At 43.7% G+C, this 16,894-nt stretch overlaps 1 pseudogene; it reads right to left on the reverse strand.

Annotated features, from left to right (window-relative positions):
• Positions 1-1,971: 1,971 nt before the first annotated feature.
• On the reverse strand, positions 1,972-14,795 carry LOC123850778 (large ribosomal subunit protein eL19-like; annotated as a pseudogene).
• Positions 14,796-16,894: the final 2,099 nt, after the last annotated feature.

Genomic DNA, 16,894 nt, shown 5'->3' on the forward strand with positions numbered 1-16,894 from the left:
CACATTTGGATTTAGCAGTCATTTGGAGGTCCCAGCTAGTGGGGAGGAAAACTCAGGTGGCAGGCTGCCAGGTGGTCATTTGGGTTTTAGAGGAAATGTGGTTGGGTGACACAGATTTCTGGATTTCTTACAAGGTGAGCTACACAGAGTAGGGATTAACAGAGTGCAGCTTCTGAGCAGACCACCAGCCAGGAGAGACCTGGAAATTTAAACTTGGCATCCAAATTTGACCAATCAAAGAGATTCAGAGGAAACAGATTTCATTTATTTATTCATTCGTTTATTGTTTATTTATCATTCTTTATGGAGCTGGGCTCCGTTTTGGTCATCATTATGATAATTTTTTACTTTCCAAAAAAAAAAAAGAAGAAGAAGGAGAAGAAGGAGAAGAAGAAAAACAACCATACACATGCTTGCACTTAAAATACTTGCCTTCTTCTTCCATATGACTTTCTTTTTTCTTTTTATTATTATGTTATGTTAATCACCATACATTACATCATTAGTTTTTGATGTAGTGTTCCATGATTCATTGTTTGCCTATAACACCCAGTGCTCCATTCAGTACATGCCCTCTTTAATACTCATCACCAGACTAACCCACTCCCCCACCCCCCTCCCCTCTAGAACCCTCAGTTTGTTTCTCAGAGTCCATAGTCTCTCATGGTTCATCTCCCCCTCCTATTTCCCCCCCTTCATTCTTCCCCTCCTGCAATCTTCTTCTTTTTTTTTTTTTTTTAACATATAATGTATTATTTATTTCAGAGGTACAGGTCTGTGATTCAACAGTCTTACACAATTCACAGCGCTCACCATAGCACATAGCCTCCCCAGTCTCCATCACCCAGCCACCCCACCCCTCCCACCCCCCACCACTCCAGCAACCCTCAGTTTTTTTCCTGAGATTAAGAATTCCTCATATCAGTGTCCATATGACTTTCTTAAGGGTATCTCTGGTCTCCTCAGATTGTAGATTCCTTCCCTGCACACTGCCTCTTCCATCTGAAAATATTCAGAATGGGTCTAAGAGCTCCCCGCCAACATGGTGATATAGCCCAGAAAATAGAAATAAAATGTTTTGAATCCAGAGACTGGTTACATTCCACTTCCAATCAGATAACACATTTTCTATCTAAATTTAGATTATCTGCTACATGTTTATTTTAGGTCTGAATTGTTTAAATGATTAATTTATCTCACAAAGAAAGATTAAATGACGAGTTGAAGCAAACGTTTTAAATAGCAGAAGTTCACATTGGCAGTCTACACTGATTAAGCTCCTCACATTTCATTCATTCACAACCTTGGCCTGAGTTGGTTAGTGTCGCTCCTACACCTAAGAATAAGTTGGAACTCTATAAATTCAGTAGGGCTTGGCCTAGGCATGACTTTTCAAGATTGCTGGTGAGCGTGCCTATGTGTGTGTGTGTGTGTGTGTGTGTGTGTGAAGGCTGGGTTGAATGGGGACAGAGGGAAATTTTCAACTTATCTTAAAAGCCAATCCTCATTTTAATTACCAAGAATAAACACAAGTAAATTGGGGAGAGGAGCCAAGGGAAAACTCCATCAAGAGAAGAGAGGAAACTCATGCTTTAAAAAAAGTTGGATTTGTTTTTTGTTTGTTTGCTTGTTTTGGTGTTTTTGAAATGAGTGAGGCAGAGACACAAGTATTAAATTTATATCCTTTGAAGCTTTCTCTGTTAAGCCAAGTCCCCCTTAACACTAATCTGGAATCTGCCCTCACACAACTGGATTCCTGGCCAATCCTGCCCACCTCACACATCGGTTGCACTTAATGATGCAAAATAGCTCATTTCCCTGGTAATCCCAGCTTCTCCCCTGGACAGGGTGGTCCACTTCCTTCCTGGTCTTTTAGATTCCTCCCTACTCCTTCTATTAGCTCTGGGCTCTCCTGGGCAGGTTCTTCCTCCACCCGTCTTTAGTGAGTATGTTCTCAGCCTGAAAGAAAATTAAGAACAAACACATCCTGTTTACATTCGGTCCTTCTTTGGAAGGCAAAAGTCCCTGTCTTTCAGGAGGCCAATACTCATCTCTCTCTCTCCCCTTCTCTTTTTGGCAGATAAAGGTTTGTTTTAGTGAATAACTGATCTGTGTTATTGCCAAGGCCACTAGGTACAGACGAAAGAGAGGGAGTTTTATTTCTTGGTCTCTTCCTCCTTGGACAGAGTCTTGATGATTTCCTCTTTCTTGGCCTGGGGCCACTCTTCACAGCCCTTGTGTGCTTCCTTGGTCTTTGATCTGCGGGCCTCAGCCTGGTCAGCTGGAAGCTTCTGGCAAGCCTTGTCTGCCTTCAGCTTGTGGATGTGTTCCACGAGAATCCGCTTGTTTGTGAACACGTAACCCTTCCCTTTCAGGTACAGGCTGTGAGACATGCGGTGGTCAGTCTCTGGCGCAGAATACCTTCTCAGGCATTCCAGCGTTACCTTTTCTCTTACCAATGCCCTTCTGGCGGGCCAAAGGGTTTTTCCGGCACCGAGCACGGGAACGGACCATCACAGGCTTCCGGATGATCAGCCCGTCTTTGATCAGTTTCCGGATCTGCTGACGGGCGCGGGTGATCTCATTGGTCTCACTGGGGCCAACCAGGCCTTCTTTTCACCACAGCACAGTACCCGGGAGGCAAGCCTCTTCTGAAGCCCGAGCACAGCATGGCTGCAGCTGCAGTGACGAAAAGAAAGCCATCCTTTTTAATTTTAGTCACTGTTGACAGACTGATGCCATAGCCGGGACAGGCCAGAAAGTATCATCCTATTTCAAGCCAAAGTGATATAGCTAACAAGTATTCTAGAGAAGTTACAACCAAGGGTTGGCTCTAGATGATTTATACAGACAGGCCAATGCCAGACACGCTATAAAAGGACATAAGAAGGAATGGGCTTAGTGAGGACAGACTATGGGTACCATTTCTGAGTATGGGCAGGATGAGTGTTTTTTCAGGTCTAGTGATGGTTTTAATCTATAATACTGCTCATTCTCAGTGGCCTCCTAGTGGCACATAAAACAGCCACAGGTTCACCTAAAAGCCTCTGAAATAATGACACAATGCTAAAATAGAGTGTCACCCAGGAATCCAGGAGACGCCGTTATCTTTTAGTAATTGTAGCTCAGCTCCCTTCTTCAATGTTGAGCTTGTGTTTGGTCAGCTTGTGTTTGGTCTTTTAAAAAATAAGTTGTACCACATCAACCCTCCTTAAGATCACTTGGTGAGTTCTCCTGGTATTTAGAATGAAACCTTAACTCCTTTCTGTGGCTTTTAAGGCCTATGGGATCTAGCCCTATGTCTCCAACTTCCCCTTGGGGCCACACTCTCCCTTGCTCAGCTGCTCTTCAGCCAAAACTGGCCTCCCTGCTGTTCTTCCAGCAGCCAAGTACACTTACTGCTCAGGGTCTTCTCATTTGCTGTTCCTCCTGCCTGGAATGCACTTTTCTGATCTGTCACCCTTCCATTCTTATGTGTCCCCTCCCCTGAGGCCTTCCCTAATTTAGGCCCTGGCCTGCACTCTTTACTGTATCCTCAACTTCTCCACAGTATTTAACCTCCATCTTTAATCATCTTGTTTATTAGTTGGCGTGGCCTTTCCACACCAGAGGGTAAGGGCCTCAAGAGCAGGCTGTTTTCTTCCTTCTTCATGAAGGAGGTGAAACTGGGCACAACCACAGATCCACAGATGAAATATAACCTCAGAGCTGTTGAGGACACCAGGGTCCCAAGGCCAGAGTCCACTCATTTCCCTCCCGTTACACAGCCTGAGAACAATCCACCTTGGGTTGTGAAGACGGCACTGAGCTGTCCTTCCCACCACTGAGAAGTCTTGATTCTAGAAGCCATCAGTTATATCTAAATTCATGTTAGCCATTGGGAGAAATTGCCGAACCTAAATTTAAAACGTCAGAAAATACCCTTGTAAGCAAGAAAAAATTGAGTTGGTAAGAGCAAGCACAGAAAAGATAATAGCGAAAAAAAATCCTAAAGCATAAACACAGCAATACAATAATAGTTAATACTAGCGGTATTGTTTCCTCATCCTGATTAGGGAGACTCTCAGGCTCTTTAAAGTAACCTGATGTTGAACATTAATTATAACCTCTTCTCTAAGAGGGATGAGTGGTGAAGGTGCTGCCTTTCCAGATTCCTTATTTAATTTTATTTAACAAGCACTGACAGAGTGTTCACTGTACTTCAGGGACTTCTCTAAATACCTGACAAATGCCATCTCAGGTTGTGGTCTCTGGAAGCAGTAGTCGAGACAGAGTTTGGGATGCTTCTTAGGAATTAACACCTTGGAAGAGAAGGGGAGAAAGCAGGAAAATGTCAGACTGCAATGCGGCTCAACAAAGCCTTGGCCAGCCTGGCGGGGAGCTTGAGGCGAGTGCTGCCCATCAGCGTCCTGCCTCAGACCAGAATGGCCTGCCTTTATACCCTGCCTCACTTAGTCACCAAACATGGGCTCCCCTAGAAAGGGCACGGCCTCAGGCAAGTCTGCTGGCTGAGCCGCACTGAAGTTGCTGAGAGCTGGAGTCTGCTCAGTCTCCTTTCTGCACCTGGGCAGCAAGTTCGCCCTTGAAGGGGGATCTGGGCAGTGCATCTTTGTGTCTGTTCAACTATTAACTCATTTAACCCTCAGACAATCCTAGGAGGTAAGTCCTTTAATCCTTCCCATCTTACAGATGAGAAAACGGAGGCACGGAGAAATTGATTAACTTGCCAAAGTAGGTCAGGTAGCAGAGGTGAGATTTGACCCAGGCAGTGTGGCTCCAGAATCAGAGCTCTTAACAGCTCAGCTATGCTGTCTTAGCTGTTACTTCAGAGAGGGTTGAAGATAGCCTAAAAATAGTAACAGCAGCAATTTTGTTTGTTATTAGCTCTTTCTAAGGTCCTGCAGCCTGCCTCTCTCTCTCTCTCTCTCTCTGTGTGTATGTGTGTGTGTGTGTTTGTGGTGTGCATGCTTGCCTGGTACTAGTGAATTTATTAAGAACAACGTCAAAAGAATGATCATTTTGGGTGGCCTACTACATTCACCTGTAAAAAATCTAAGAATCAGGACTAGATGCTGAGGGGCAATGACTGGGCTGAAGTCCAGAACAAGATGACATGTGCTAAGCTTCTCATGCTGGCCTGGAAGAAAGAAGGGCCCCTTCGGAGTTTAGGGTGGGAGAGTGAGGAGGTAGAAGAAAGGGCAAGACCAATCCTGTGCTCTGCCAGTCACAGCAGTGAGGGGTTAGCTCAGAACGCCTGAAGGAATGGCAGGTGGCACCATGGGAAGAGGGTAAAGGAAGGAGAGTGAGGCTCAGCAGCAGTGAGCACGGTGGGCCCTGGGCCCTTCAGAGGGGGTGAAAGACAGTGCAACACTGTCAAGGACCAGGAGGGCAGCAGAGGAGGTAAGAGACAGGGGTCTGGGCTGCTCCTCAGAGGTGAACTGTGTGGACTTAGAGGAGGAGAGAAAAGAGGAAATCCAGAACATTTTTTCCATCACCATTTTTGGCTTTATACACACACATACGCTTTTAAAGATATTTTAAAATCATTTCCTATATTATGGAATTAGACTTCTTATTTCTAAAGACCAGGCTTAGGTAAGGGAGAGATCCAAAGATGAGGAGTTTTATTTTGGATGACGCAGAATACACATCTCCCCCTACGTGCAATTCTCTCTCTGTCCAGAAGAGCTCACAGAGTAGCAGTCATTATCCTTAAGACTTTTAGCTCCAGTAGGATTTAGTGGCTTCCCATTCCTTTTGCTGGAGTTTGGTTAAATCCCCTCTTTGAGCCTGAAGAGAAATTTTGTTTTAATCCCTCTCTACCTTCATTTACATGTGAAATCCTGGTTTGAAAGGCTGGGACAAAACTTGGTAGTAAGTGCTCTTTGCAAAAATAGTCATCAGGAGTAACATTCAGCAACATGCTGTGTAAACTTCCCAGCAGACCAAATGCATTCTCTGAGCCGGAGGGATTAAAGGATTCTACCTGGGATCTGAATAAAGGTCATTCTTGCTACTGAACTGACTCGATTGCCGTCGCTGACCCGTACGTGAGCAGGTTCTTTTCCTTCTCACAAGCTCTGTCCCATTCTCGGGGATATTTCAACAAGATTTACCCATTTTCATAACACCTAAAGCTGTCTTAGAAAACTTACCCTATAGCTCGCAGCATAACAGTACTCTAAAGAATTCACAAAGCAAAGCAAGTATGTAGATGTTAAAAAGTAATTTACAACTAAGGGGAAACTCGTGATGCCAAGTGCAGATCTTACTTAGAGTAGATACTCGAACTCCTTTATGACACTGAACCAAACTGGGAGAATGTAAAGAGGTGTTTCTGTATCTGGAGTACAGTGTGTTTCTACTGCCATCCTCTTGAAAACGAGCATGGTTTCAGAGAAACACAGCTGTTTCCTGGAGCAAATGGTTTGTATCTGGGGTGGGGGACAAATAATTCCTTCCTGAACTCTATAGGATTTTATTGAAGAATGTGTCCCCAGATGTGACAGGCCTTATGAAGGCAGAAGCAGGAAGAAGTTGGAGGGTCATCACCCAGCAGAAGGGGTTGAGTGATGGTGGAAGGGAGAGGAGAGATCTTGACATTTTCATGGCCTCCATTTCTCTTTGATGATTCTGAGCTGCCTTTCTGCAGTCACTTCTCAGCTGGGCATAGTGCAGGGGACCCAATGAAAAGGAGCCCGATTCCAGGTAGTACTGAAAAGGGGGGCTGTTTCACAATTTGAGATGCCTATATTTAGTCCTTAGCTGCACTTGGAAGCTACCTCTGCTTCTAGAATGTTTGTCTCTCCCAAGAAGCTCGATTTGGTATCAAAAAGTGAACTGCTTTGGAGGTACCTGGGTGGTGCAGTCGGTGAAGTCTCCAAGTCTTGGTTTCGGCTCAGGTCCTGGTCTCAGTGTTGTGAGATCGAGCCCGAAGTTGGGCTCCACGATCAGCGGGGAGTCTGCTTGAGATTCTCTCTTCCTCTGGCCCTCCACTCCCCGGCTCTCTCCCTCTCTCTCGCTCTAAAGTCAATAAATAAATCTCGGAAAAAAAAAAAGTGAACTGCTTCATTGAATGCTATTCTCACAAGCAAAACCGGGATACGTTCTTGTGAAAAATCTAAGCATTGGCCCATTTAGAGATGAAATTGCTGGATCATAGGGAATGCACATCTAATAGTTTTGTGGATACTACTAGGTTTCTGTCCAGCACAGTTGTACCAACTAGACACATTTTTACTCCCATGTGTGATGCATCTCCACTCAGCCGAACCACCCTTAGGACAAATTCATTTCCCCCTTTTTTTTTTCACAGTTTTTTTTTTTTTTTTTTTTTAAGATTTTATTTATTTATTTGAGAGAGAGTGAGAGAGAGCATGAGAGGGGAGAGGGTGAGAGGAAGAAGCAGACTCCCCACTGAGTGGGGAGCCCGATGTGGGACTCGATCCTGGGACTCCAGGATCCTGACCTGAGCTGAAGGCAGTCGCTTAACCAACTGAGCCACCCAGGCACCCGTCCCCCTTTTAAAAAACAAAGACAGGGGCGCCTGGGTGGCTCAGTCGTTGGGCTTCTGCCTTCGGCTCAGGTCATGATCCTGGGGTCCTGGGATCGAGCCCCGTGTCGGGCTCCCTGCTCGGCGGAGAGCCTGCTTCTCCCTCTACCACTCCCCCTGCTTGTGTTCCCTCTCTCGGTGTGTCTCTCTCTGTCAAATGAATGGATGAAATCTTAAAAAAACAAAACAAAACAAAGACAAATGCAACAAGCTGCTCACCAAAATTCAGTCTCTAAAAGATGTTTGTTAACAGATCGAAAATGAATTTGATGGCATCAGATATAGACCCTTGGCCCTGGGCCTCTCCCCGTGATGCAGACCACACACATACCCTTCGGTCTGGTGTCGTCCTAGAATTAACTGTCCACTTCTTTCGTGAGATGACATTCAAGCCATGAAAAGACAGCAAGGTCAGCGAGGGCTGGAAGGGAAAGGGAGTGTAGCTCATAAAACCAAGAGGCACTTAAGATTTAACAAGATAAACGAGTGTTTGAAAAAACCTACTCAGCCTGAGTCACAGAGGGGGAGAAGGGCTCCAGCTCAGTTCTCTTGGCTTTGCTGTCACACGAGTGGAAAGCTCCCAAAAGCCTTGCAAGAAACTGTAAGAAAGCTCTTTGGAAAATGCCTGTCTTTCATGGTTATTCCTCTTGGACCTTTACAGAAGGAACCAGTCGCTCTTTTTCACTGTCCCAGTTATTTGCTGTGAACATTTCTGGTGTCTGCCTTGTGGGGACAGTTATGTCTGAGGTTTGCTCAGGTTCTTACATTCAAGTCATTTAATACACAGAAAACTCACACTAGACTCTTCTGGAACAATTTCTACCAAAAAAATACAGTGGATCCAGCAACAGCAAGCTGAGGGACAATTCATTCCTTTTCCAGGCTGTGTGTAAATACATGAATTAGCGGAGTTCATGAAAAACCTTGTCATTCAAATGCCTACTGACCTTTTTGTCTCTGGGCAAAAGCAGTTTTTAGCTTTTATTAACAACTGCCGTCTTCAGGACGCACCATGCTTTCTATTTCATACGCTGAAATTTGGCTTTAAATGCTTAAAAACTAGAAGATCTCAGTGATGTTGGGTAATTCCTGGGTAAGCAATTTGCTAAATGCTATCAATATAGATGGAATGCCCAAAGGTATGCCAGGTGTATATGCACATTGCGATATAGACAGGTAAATAGAGCACGAACATTTATTTAGATACCTTTTAATTTAAGGCATGTCATTTAAGGTTTTCACGTTACGTCCATATGGAAGCTACAAGTGCTCTGGTGGAAGGGAGAGGAGATATCTTGGCTCTCTCACACACTCACCTTATGTCCATACAGAAGCTACAAGTGCTCTGCCTGATGGTGCAGGTAGCTTGGTGCTTCTGCTAGGCCAAACACTTCTGGCTGATTACCTAATTTCCAATCTCCCCTTCTTGGCAAGCAGAACTATTTTGAGGTGAGTGACTATTTGCCAGCTAATAAACTCTATTCCCCAGACTCCCTTGCTGCTTAAGGTGGTCATGCAATGTACATCTGGCCAACAGGATGTAAATAAAAGCCTGATCAAAGGGGCTTTTAGAAAAGCCACTGTTTTCTCTCATAAAAAGCTGGCCTGTGTCTTTTGTTCTTTTTTCGTCCTCCTTCTTTCTTACAGGAGCATGGCCATAAAGAGGGCAGGAGCTACATGCTAGGGATGGCAGAGCAGGAAGGTAGGAGAAATTGGTCCTTGAGGGTATCAGAAAGCTTGGATGGCAGACCCTTGGCTGGCAATGCTGCCTCTGCAATTCTCGTGCCAGGGAAATAAACCACGTGTGTTAGCCACTGCAGTCAGGTTTCTGTTTCCGGCATCCGAAGCAGTGGTACGTGTTGCCGAATTTCCTTAGAGCAGGGTACTTAACCTAAGGAGCCCTGGTTCTAAACAAGAGTGGCTCAATTGTCCCATGACGTCACTCCACTTAGGGTTTAAGGAAGATCAGTTTTCAAACATCCTGAGGATTTGATTTGGCAAAAAAAAAAAAAAAAAAAAAGAAAGAAAACTCTGAGATTCCTCTCCCAATGCTTGAGTGGCTTCCAGTGGCCACTGTGACCCAAAAGGCAAGAAGGTATTTGTCTGATGGTCTCAGCTTTGCAGAGATTTAGTGGAAGAAGATAACTTTATGGGGTCTGTCTGTGCACCCCTGGTCATGCTTATGTAAAAGGCTCCCCTCCCAATCATCCAGCAAGCTTCTCTAGTAAATGAGAACATCAAGAGCAAAAGTCAGTTCCATATCCTGCTGCACCAAATAATCAAAAGGTCTTTAAGTGTGCGCACATCTGTTAACGGGCCCAGGGACACGTACACCTATGCATCACCGATACTGTTCTTTAGCATAGAGGAGGAACCCAGACTTCCTTTTCCCTCAGTTAAAGATCTAGTTTATGTTGTGTAAACATACATTTTAGTTTGGCAAATAGAAATGGGCCCATGGATTGATAGGACAAGAATCAGAGTGGTGGACTCTTGTCTGACTCTCATAATAAAGCCCTTTCCGCCTCAAGAGAGAAAGAACGAGAGGTGTTGGTAGAACAGTGAATAGTTCAGTCTGAGTGGGTATTTGAGGCCTGTGCATGACAAGGCTGGAAAGGCAGACCCGGGATCTAACAGGGTGCCTTGGGGCCAGGTTCAGGAGTTTGGAATTTATCCTGTAGACTGGCCTTTCCCAGAGGCTTCCTTAGAACTCTAGAGCAATGAGATGTTTCATAAGAGAAGGATTCCATGGTCAGATAAATTTGGGAACTATGCATACTACATCTCTCTCCCTTGAGAACTCACACTCTATAATTGCATATTAAATGCTGAGAAGTTTTGCATTAAAGGAGCTGGTTAAAATCAGTCCTGGGTTCCTCTCCCCCCCTAGTCCCCTTATATTACTCGTTAGCAAGTATATGCTTTGGAAGCTGCTGCAGGGGAAGTGGGGGCCATTGGAGGTCTTTGAAAAGAGTAATGTAAGCAGCTGCTTTAGAAAGATTTTCAAATCAAAATTTGGGGAAGAGGGCACTTGACGAAAATATTAGAGGCAAGGGGCTCCTCAACGTGGCTACATACTGGAATCATTTGGGGATTAAAAAATTCCCAGACTCCATTGCATTTCTAGAGGTTCTGATTCAGTAGGTGTGGGCTGGGCGTGGGAGTGTGTGTGTGTGTGTGTGTGTGTGTGTGAGTGTGAGTGTATGTGATTCTGAAGCAAAAGCTAGTGTTGGAATTTATGAGTCCAAATTGATTGTGAGGATTATGATAGTCCAGTGGAAAGTTAATGAGACTAGTACTTGGATGGAAGCAGCGGGAGTAAAAAAAGTGGGAAGGATGAAATAAACTAAGTAAGGCAAGAAGCTACATGTCTTGGCAAGTGACCGAATGTGAGGATAGTATAGGGCAGGGAGAAATTCAAAGAGGTTTTCAGCCTGGGTTATTAGGAAAGGTGATGGTATCACTAATGGAGGTTAAAGGTTAGGGGGCCAGGCAGTATTCTGAGATAAGACGATGCTTAGCTCTTGGACATGCTTAGGTTGAGCTGCCCAGCATATACGAAGGCCTACCGACCAGCTGAAAAGGCAGGTTTCCAACACAAGGGAATGAAGGGGTCTAGATCCATAGACAGATGGTAGTTACAACTCTGGGGATAGCTCAGTGTTCCCAGGGATGAAGTGTAAAGAGGGGGAAAGCCAAGAATAGAACCACAGAAATGCCTACATTCCAGGCTTGTGCTCTTGAGATTCAGTAGGGATGGCCAGAGGAGCTGAACAGTCAAGAACTACATTACAAATGTCAGGGAAGGAAAGCCTCTAGAAGGGTTCAAGGTCCTCTCCCTCCAGCCAGATCTTATAGCAGACACTGGTGTGGTATGGGCATTGGGCCTGGCTCCCAGCTCTACTTCTCATTTACGTTGTGCTCTTGAGCAAGTTTACGTGACTTCTCAGGCCTCCGCTTCCTCATGTATAAAATGAGGATTACATTGACTGCATGTTATAGGTAAGTGCTTATTGTAGGACCACGCAATATGGTATAAGTGGTATATAACATAGTATATCAGCATAATATGTACTCTATTACATATATTATTGTCTTAGTGAAATGTCCTTTGACCTCATTAAAAAATCAGTTGTACAGAAAAAATAAGTGAAAAAGAGAAATAATCAACCACAATTCTATCACCTTACAAGTTTTTTTTTACTCTAATGGTTGTATTTTAGTCTTTGACCGCGTGCATGTATCATTTTACATAGCTACAATTTTGAAGTATGCTTTTGAACTTAGCATTATACCCTAAGACTTTCCTCTTATGGTTCCTTAATTCTCTTAATTATCATTTTATTTACTCAATAATTTCCAGTCAGTGGAATCTGAGTAGTTTCCAATGTTGTTTTTTAAATTTATTTAAGCAGCGATCTAATTAACTCAAGCATTAATATAGCCCTCTAATTTTTATAAAATTATTTCCTTTTGGATGAACTATCAGCAATAGAATTACTGCCTCAAAGGGTTTGAACAGTGAACAGTGAATGGTTTTCGAAATATATTGCTGAAAGGCTTTCCAAGAGTTGTATTAATTAACATGGTTTCCAAAGGTTATACCTGTTAACAAAGTATGAGTCTACCCGTCTCACCATATCCTTACTAGAACTAGTAATATCATCATTTTTTAATATTTTTTGCCAGCATAATGGGAACTGACTGGCTGAAAACAAAGATCATTGTTGCTTAATCTGTATTTTGATAATAATTGAGGCTAAATATTGAATATTTTCCAGATGCTTATGTTGCTAATTGTATCTCCTCTTGTAGAGGAGTCCAAAGGACACTAGTACAAAGGTAAACTTGTTGATGACACATCTGTCCACCTGTAAAAATAAAAGCTTATGGAATCACCCTTGGAATGTTGAAAGAAAGAATTGGGTAGGATATTCTGTTAGTCAAGGTCTTAGTTTGAATGTGGTGAGGAGTGTTTAATGAAGGGGATATTTACAAAGGTGTGGTAATATTAAGGGAAGTTAACAAGGGATGGTACAGCACCCAGGGCTAGCAACAATGATATCATTTCTAGGCCTGAAGTGGTAAAGGGAGGGCCCAGGTAAAGGAACCCAGAGAGACAGTTGTAGGAAAGGGCTGCCTGACAGGAGCTGTGGCCTTTGGAGAGATACTCTCAGCCTACGGGGACCCAGTGGGGAGGGAACAGGTAATGAATATCCTGACCCTGATGATTTCTACTTACCCTCTGATCTCCTGGGGTGCCTCTCATTGACCCAGCCCAAATGCCAGGGGGTACAGTTGACCCCATCCATTAAAGTCAGTCTCCTAAAGCCCTAAGGAGGATGAAAAAGAGAAGTGAGAGGATTTAGAAGAACAAATGGAAAATATGGAACAAATTCAGCACACATATTCTGGCATTAAGATATTTTAGAATGGCTGGTAATACAAGCCGTCACAAATAGATACGAGATTATGGATCTGAGGTCTCACTTAATTCAACTTTTGAATGTTATTAAAAGCTACTTAATTTCCATAATTTAGCTATTCAATAGAAACAAATGTAATGTTAATGCCATTACTTCATCTGTTTTAAAGAATCTGGATAGGAGAATTTATTCCTTGTTTGGAGGAAAATTTATTATGCCAAAATTTCAGAAGCAGGCAGGAAAGAAGAATTCAAAATCTCAGTCAGTAAGAAAGCAAGGGCATAAGCAAAGAGGAAACTGTCCAGGAATGTTAAGAATGAAAGGGATTATAGTGAGTGTACCCCAAAGTTTCTGATTCAGTAGGTTGGGTGGGTCCTGGAAATTTGTATTTGTAATAAGGCCTCCAAATCATTCTGATACAGTGACTGGACTGTCATTTTGGACAAAGGTGCAAAAGCAGGTCACTGATGGAAAGAGAGACTAATCAATAAATGGTGCTGTAGCAACTGGACATCCATAAGCTAAAAAAATTTAACCTTGGCCTTAGTTGCACACCTTATACAAAAATTAACTTAAAATGGGTCATGGATTTAAAGTGTAAAATGTAAAACCGTAAGACTTTTAGAAAGAAACATAAGAGAAAATCTTCAGGATCTTGGTCTAAGTAGAGATCTTTTAAGCTTGTCACCAAAAGCACAATTCATAAGAGTAAAAATGAATAAGTTAGACTTCATCAAAGTTAGACATTTTTGTTCTGCAAAAGGCCCTGGTAAAAGGATGAAAAGACAAATTACAGACAGGGGGAAAATATTCGGAAGCCACATATCTGACCAAGGATTAGCATCTAGCATATAGAAAGGACTCCTGAAACAACAAGGAAAAAACAAAGAATCCGATTAGAAAATGGGTAAAAGACATGAAGATACATTTCACTGAACGAGACATACAGATAGCATATAAACACCTATAAATATGTTCAGCATCACTAGCCATCAGGGAATGGCAAATTAAAACCACAGCACTACACACCTATCAGAATGGCTAAAATAAAAAATAGTGACAATCGCACCAATGCTGGCGAAGATGTGAAGAAACTGGTTCTTTCACGCGTGGCCAGTGGGAACGTCAAGCGGCACCGTCACTCTGGAGAACGGTGTGATGGTTTCTTTGAAAAATAAAACATGCAACTACCGTACAACCCAGCAACTGTACTCCTGGGCAGTTATCCCAGAGAAACCAAGCCTCATAAAAACTTGCACGTGAATGTAAAAAGCAGCTATATTTTATGTAAATGCGTCTTTAAGTCTCCTGGACTCATCTTTTTAATCCAATTTACACCTCCTGTATAGAAATTCTGGAGTCACTACTTCTGCCTTTGTGGACTGAAAGAGAAAAAAACATATAGAAAATAAAACCAAGTGCTTGATTTGAAGACTTGATCCTAAGCCTTCCAGGGAAAGGAGAAATTATATCCTATATAAGCCCCAAGGAATTACATTGCTGCTCTTGGAATCATTGATCTGAACCTGGACACTACTGGACATAATTCAGAGTCCTGAAAAATGAAAATGTTTTAAAAGTTTAATGAATATTTATTGAGCAGGTACTATGGGTGAAGCACGGGTTTTGCATTAAAAGAACCTCTGTACCTGATAATTATCCACAGTGCACACATAAGCCAATTGAAGTGCAGACGGGTTTAGATTAGATTCTACTCTGTGTCAGGTACTTTGATATTCAGCTGTTATCTGATTTAATTCTCCCTGTTAGTCTTGGTAGAAGTTTCCTACCTCCTGATTTCTCAAGTTTTTGGCCATCGTAAGGAAGATTATAATAGGGGTGCTCTGAAATTGGATCTCCAAATTAGGACAATGAATTTTGTAGAGCTGCATTAAAATGTGCAAAGAAAGGAGGTCTTGAAATATCAATCTTTGGGCTGTTCCTTCTCCCCCTTCATTCTGGATCCTTTCTTTAAGGGGCCTGTTATAGTCAGAATGCAAAGAGAAGAAAATACTAGTATCGAGGTTATTGTACGCTTTCAAATCAGGTCCTTGCAAATTAAAAGACGAGGCTCTGAGGGCCTTGGGGCACAGAGTTTATGCCATAGCAAAGACAAGAAGAAGGTGAGAAAGGAAAAGCTAAGCTATCCCTTGCTCAGCGGCCTACACTCCAGAGACTCCTCAGAGATCTCTTGTCCTGGAGGGGGAGAGAGCTGGGGGACTTTGCCACGAGAGGGCTACTCTGTACCATTTCACTGCCAGGAGCAGAGCCCCGTGGCAGTTCTTCTACTGCTATTCAGGGGCTGAATTGTGTTCTCCTACATAGGCAGAAGCCCAGTACTTCAAAATATGACTGTATTTGGAGATAGGGCCTTTAGAGGTGATTAAGTGGGTGGGCCCTGATGCACTCTGACCAGTGTCCTTATAAGAAGAGGAAATTTGGACACACACAGAGGCATCAGGGATATATGTACACAGAGGGAGGACCCTGTGGGGACAGAGAGAGAAGGCAGCCTCTGCGATCTGAGGAGAGAGGACCCAGGAGAAACCAGACTTGCTGTTACCTTGATCTTGGGCTGCTAGCCTCTAGAACCATGAGAAAATAAATTTCTGTTGCCTAAGCCGTCCACTGTGTGGTATTTTATCCTGGCAGCCCAGCCCAATGGCAAGACTAAGGCACCTGGCATCTAGCGAGGGTCTCCCATCAAGCACAGAAAAGACACTATCCTACACCCAGTAACTTTGCTGAGCTCCATCCACGCTGCCCTTGACCAGCCTGCTCAACAGCAGCCCAGGGCACTGGTAAGCCCCTTCACAACGGAGGGTCCATGGCCCACGAGGGTGGGGATTGTGTGGGAGGAAAGACCCAGCAGAGGCACTTGGGTGGGTCTGCACCATGGAGAAAACCTTCCTGACTCCAGGTGCAGCAGTTCCTTGGGGTGGGTAGAGCTGCACCCCTGTAGATTATGATTAACCTATGTTGCAGCTGAGGCCCTGGGAGACAAGGGTGAGGGGATATTGGTTTCTTTCTGTCATGGGGCCGAGGATCCAAAAGCTCCCTCAGCTGACTTGGTGGGGAGTGTGTCTTGTCTAACCAGACTCAGGGCGCCCTCGAGGGCCAGTTATGAAGTGGCCAGTGACCAGCATGGCTCCTGGGCAGTAGCCATCCACAGTGAGACCCATGGGATCGCATGTCTGACACACCCCAGAAAGCCTTGGATAGAGGATCCAGTGAAAGGCTGGCCTCCTGCAGTGGTTCAGGCGCTCAGGTGGTGTCTATTGGGCACAGAGGGAAGTGAGGGACATCTAGGTGACAAGAGGCTCTGCTTGTGACCTACATTTTCTCACTTTGCTCTGAGCACAGCAGTTTTATCCTTGGAACTTTCAGATCTGGATTTGGTGCTCAAACTGAAAAATAAATGAGATTGTAGAGATTGGAGTGAAAGAAGTCCATGGTTTTATGCATGGGTAATGAGAGGAAGCAACACATTCCTTCCTTTTTTTCTTTTTTTTTTCTTTAAACTTAAGTCAGAATAACAGTTGCACAGATGAGGATATGTGTGTGTGTGTGTGTGTGTGTGTGTGTGTGTGTGTGTGTGACTGGGGCTGAAGACTTAACCACCGTGGATATTTTTAAAACTTGAGGAGAGGCACAGTGAGGGCTTTCCTAGCACTGAGATCTGAGGGAAAATTCAGCCTGGGAATGAGAATAGACACTCCTCCTCTCAGCTAAACCCCAACTTCTTTTTTTTTTTTAAACCCTAACTTCTTTGCCTAGAAAGTGGGGAGGTTGGATTAAATGACTGCAAAGTACTATAATTCTAAGATTTGTCATTTTACTTAGATTCTTGTAAGTATTTAAGTCAAACTCTCCCAGTCACTAGGTTCCTCTTCCTGAAGGTTAGATGGCTGTGGAT

Source organism: Mirounga angustirostris, unplaced genomic scaffold (genome assembly GCF_029215605.1).
Source record: "Mirounga angustirostris isolate CCGP_5_RB_7025 unplaced genomic scaffold, mMirAng1.0.hap1 SCAF_10, whole genome shotgun sequence".
NCBI classification, from domain to species: Eukaryota; Metazoa; Chordata; class Mammalia; order Carnivora; family Phocidae; genus Mirounga; species Mirounga angustirostris.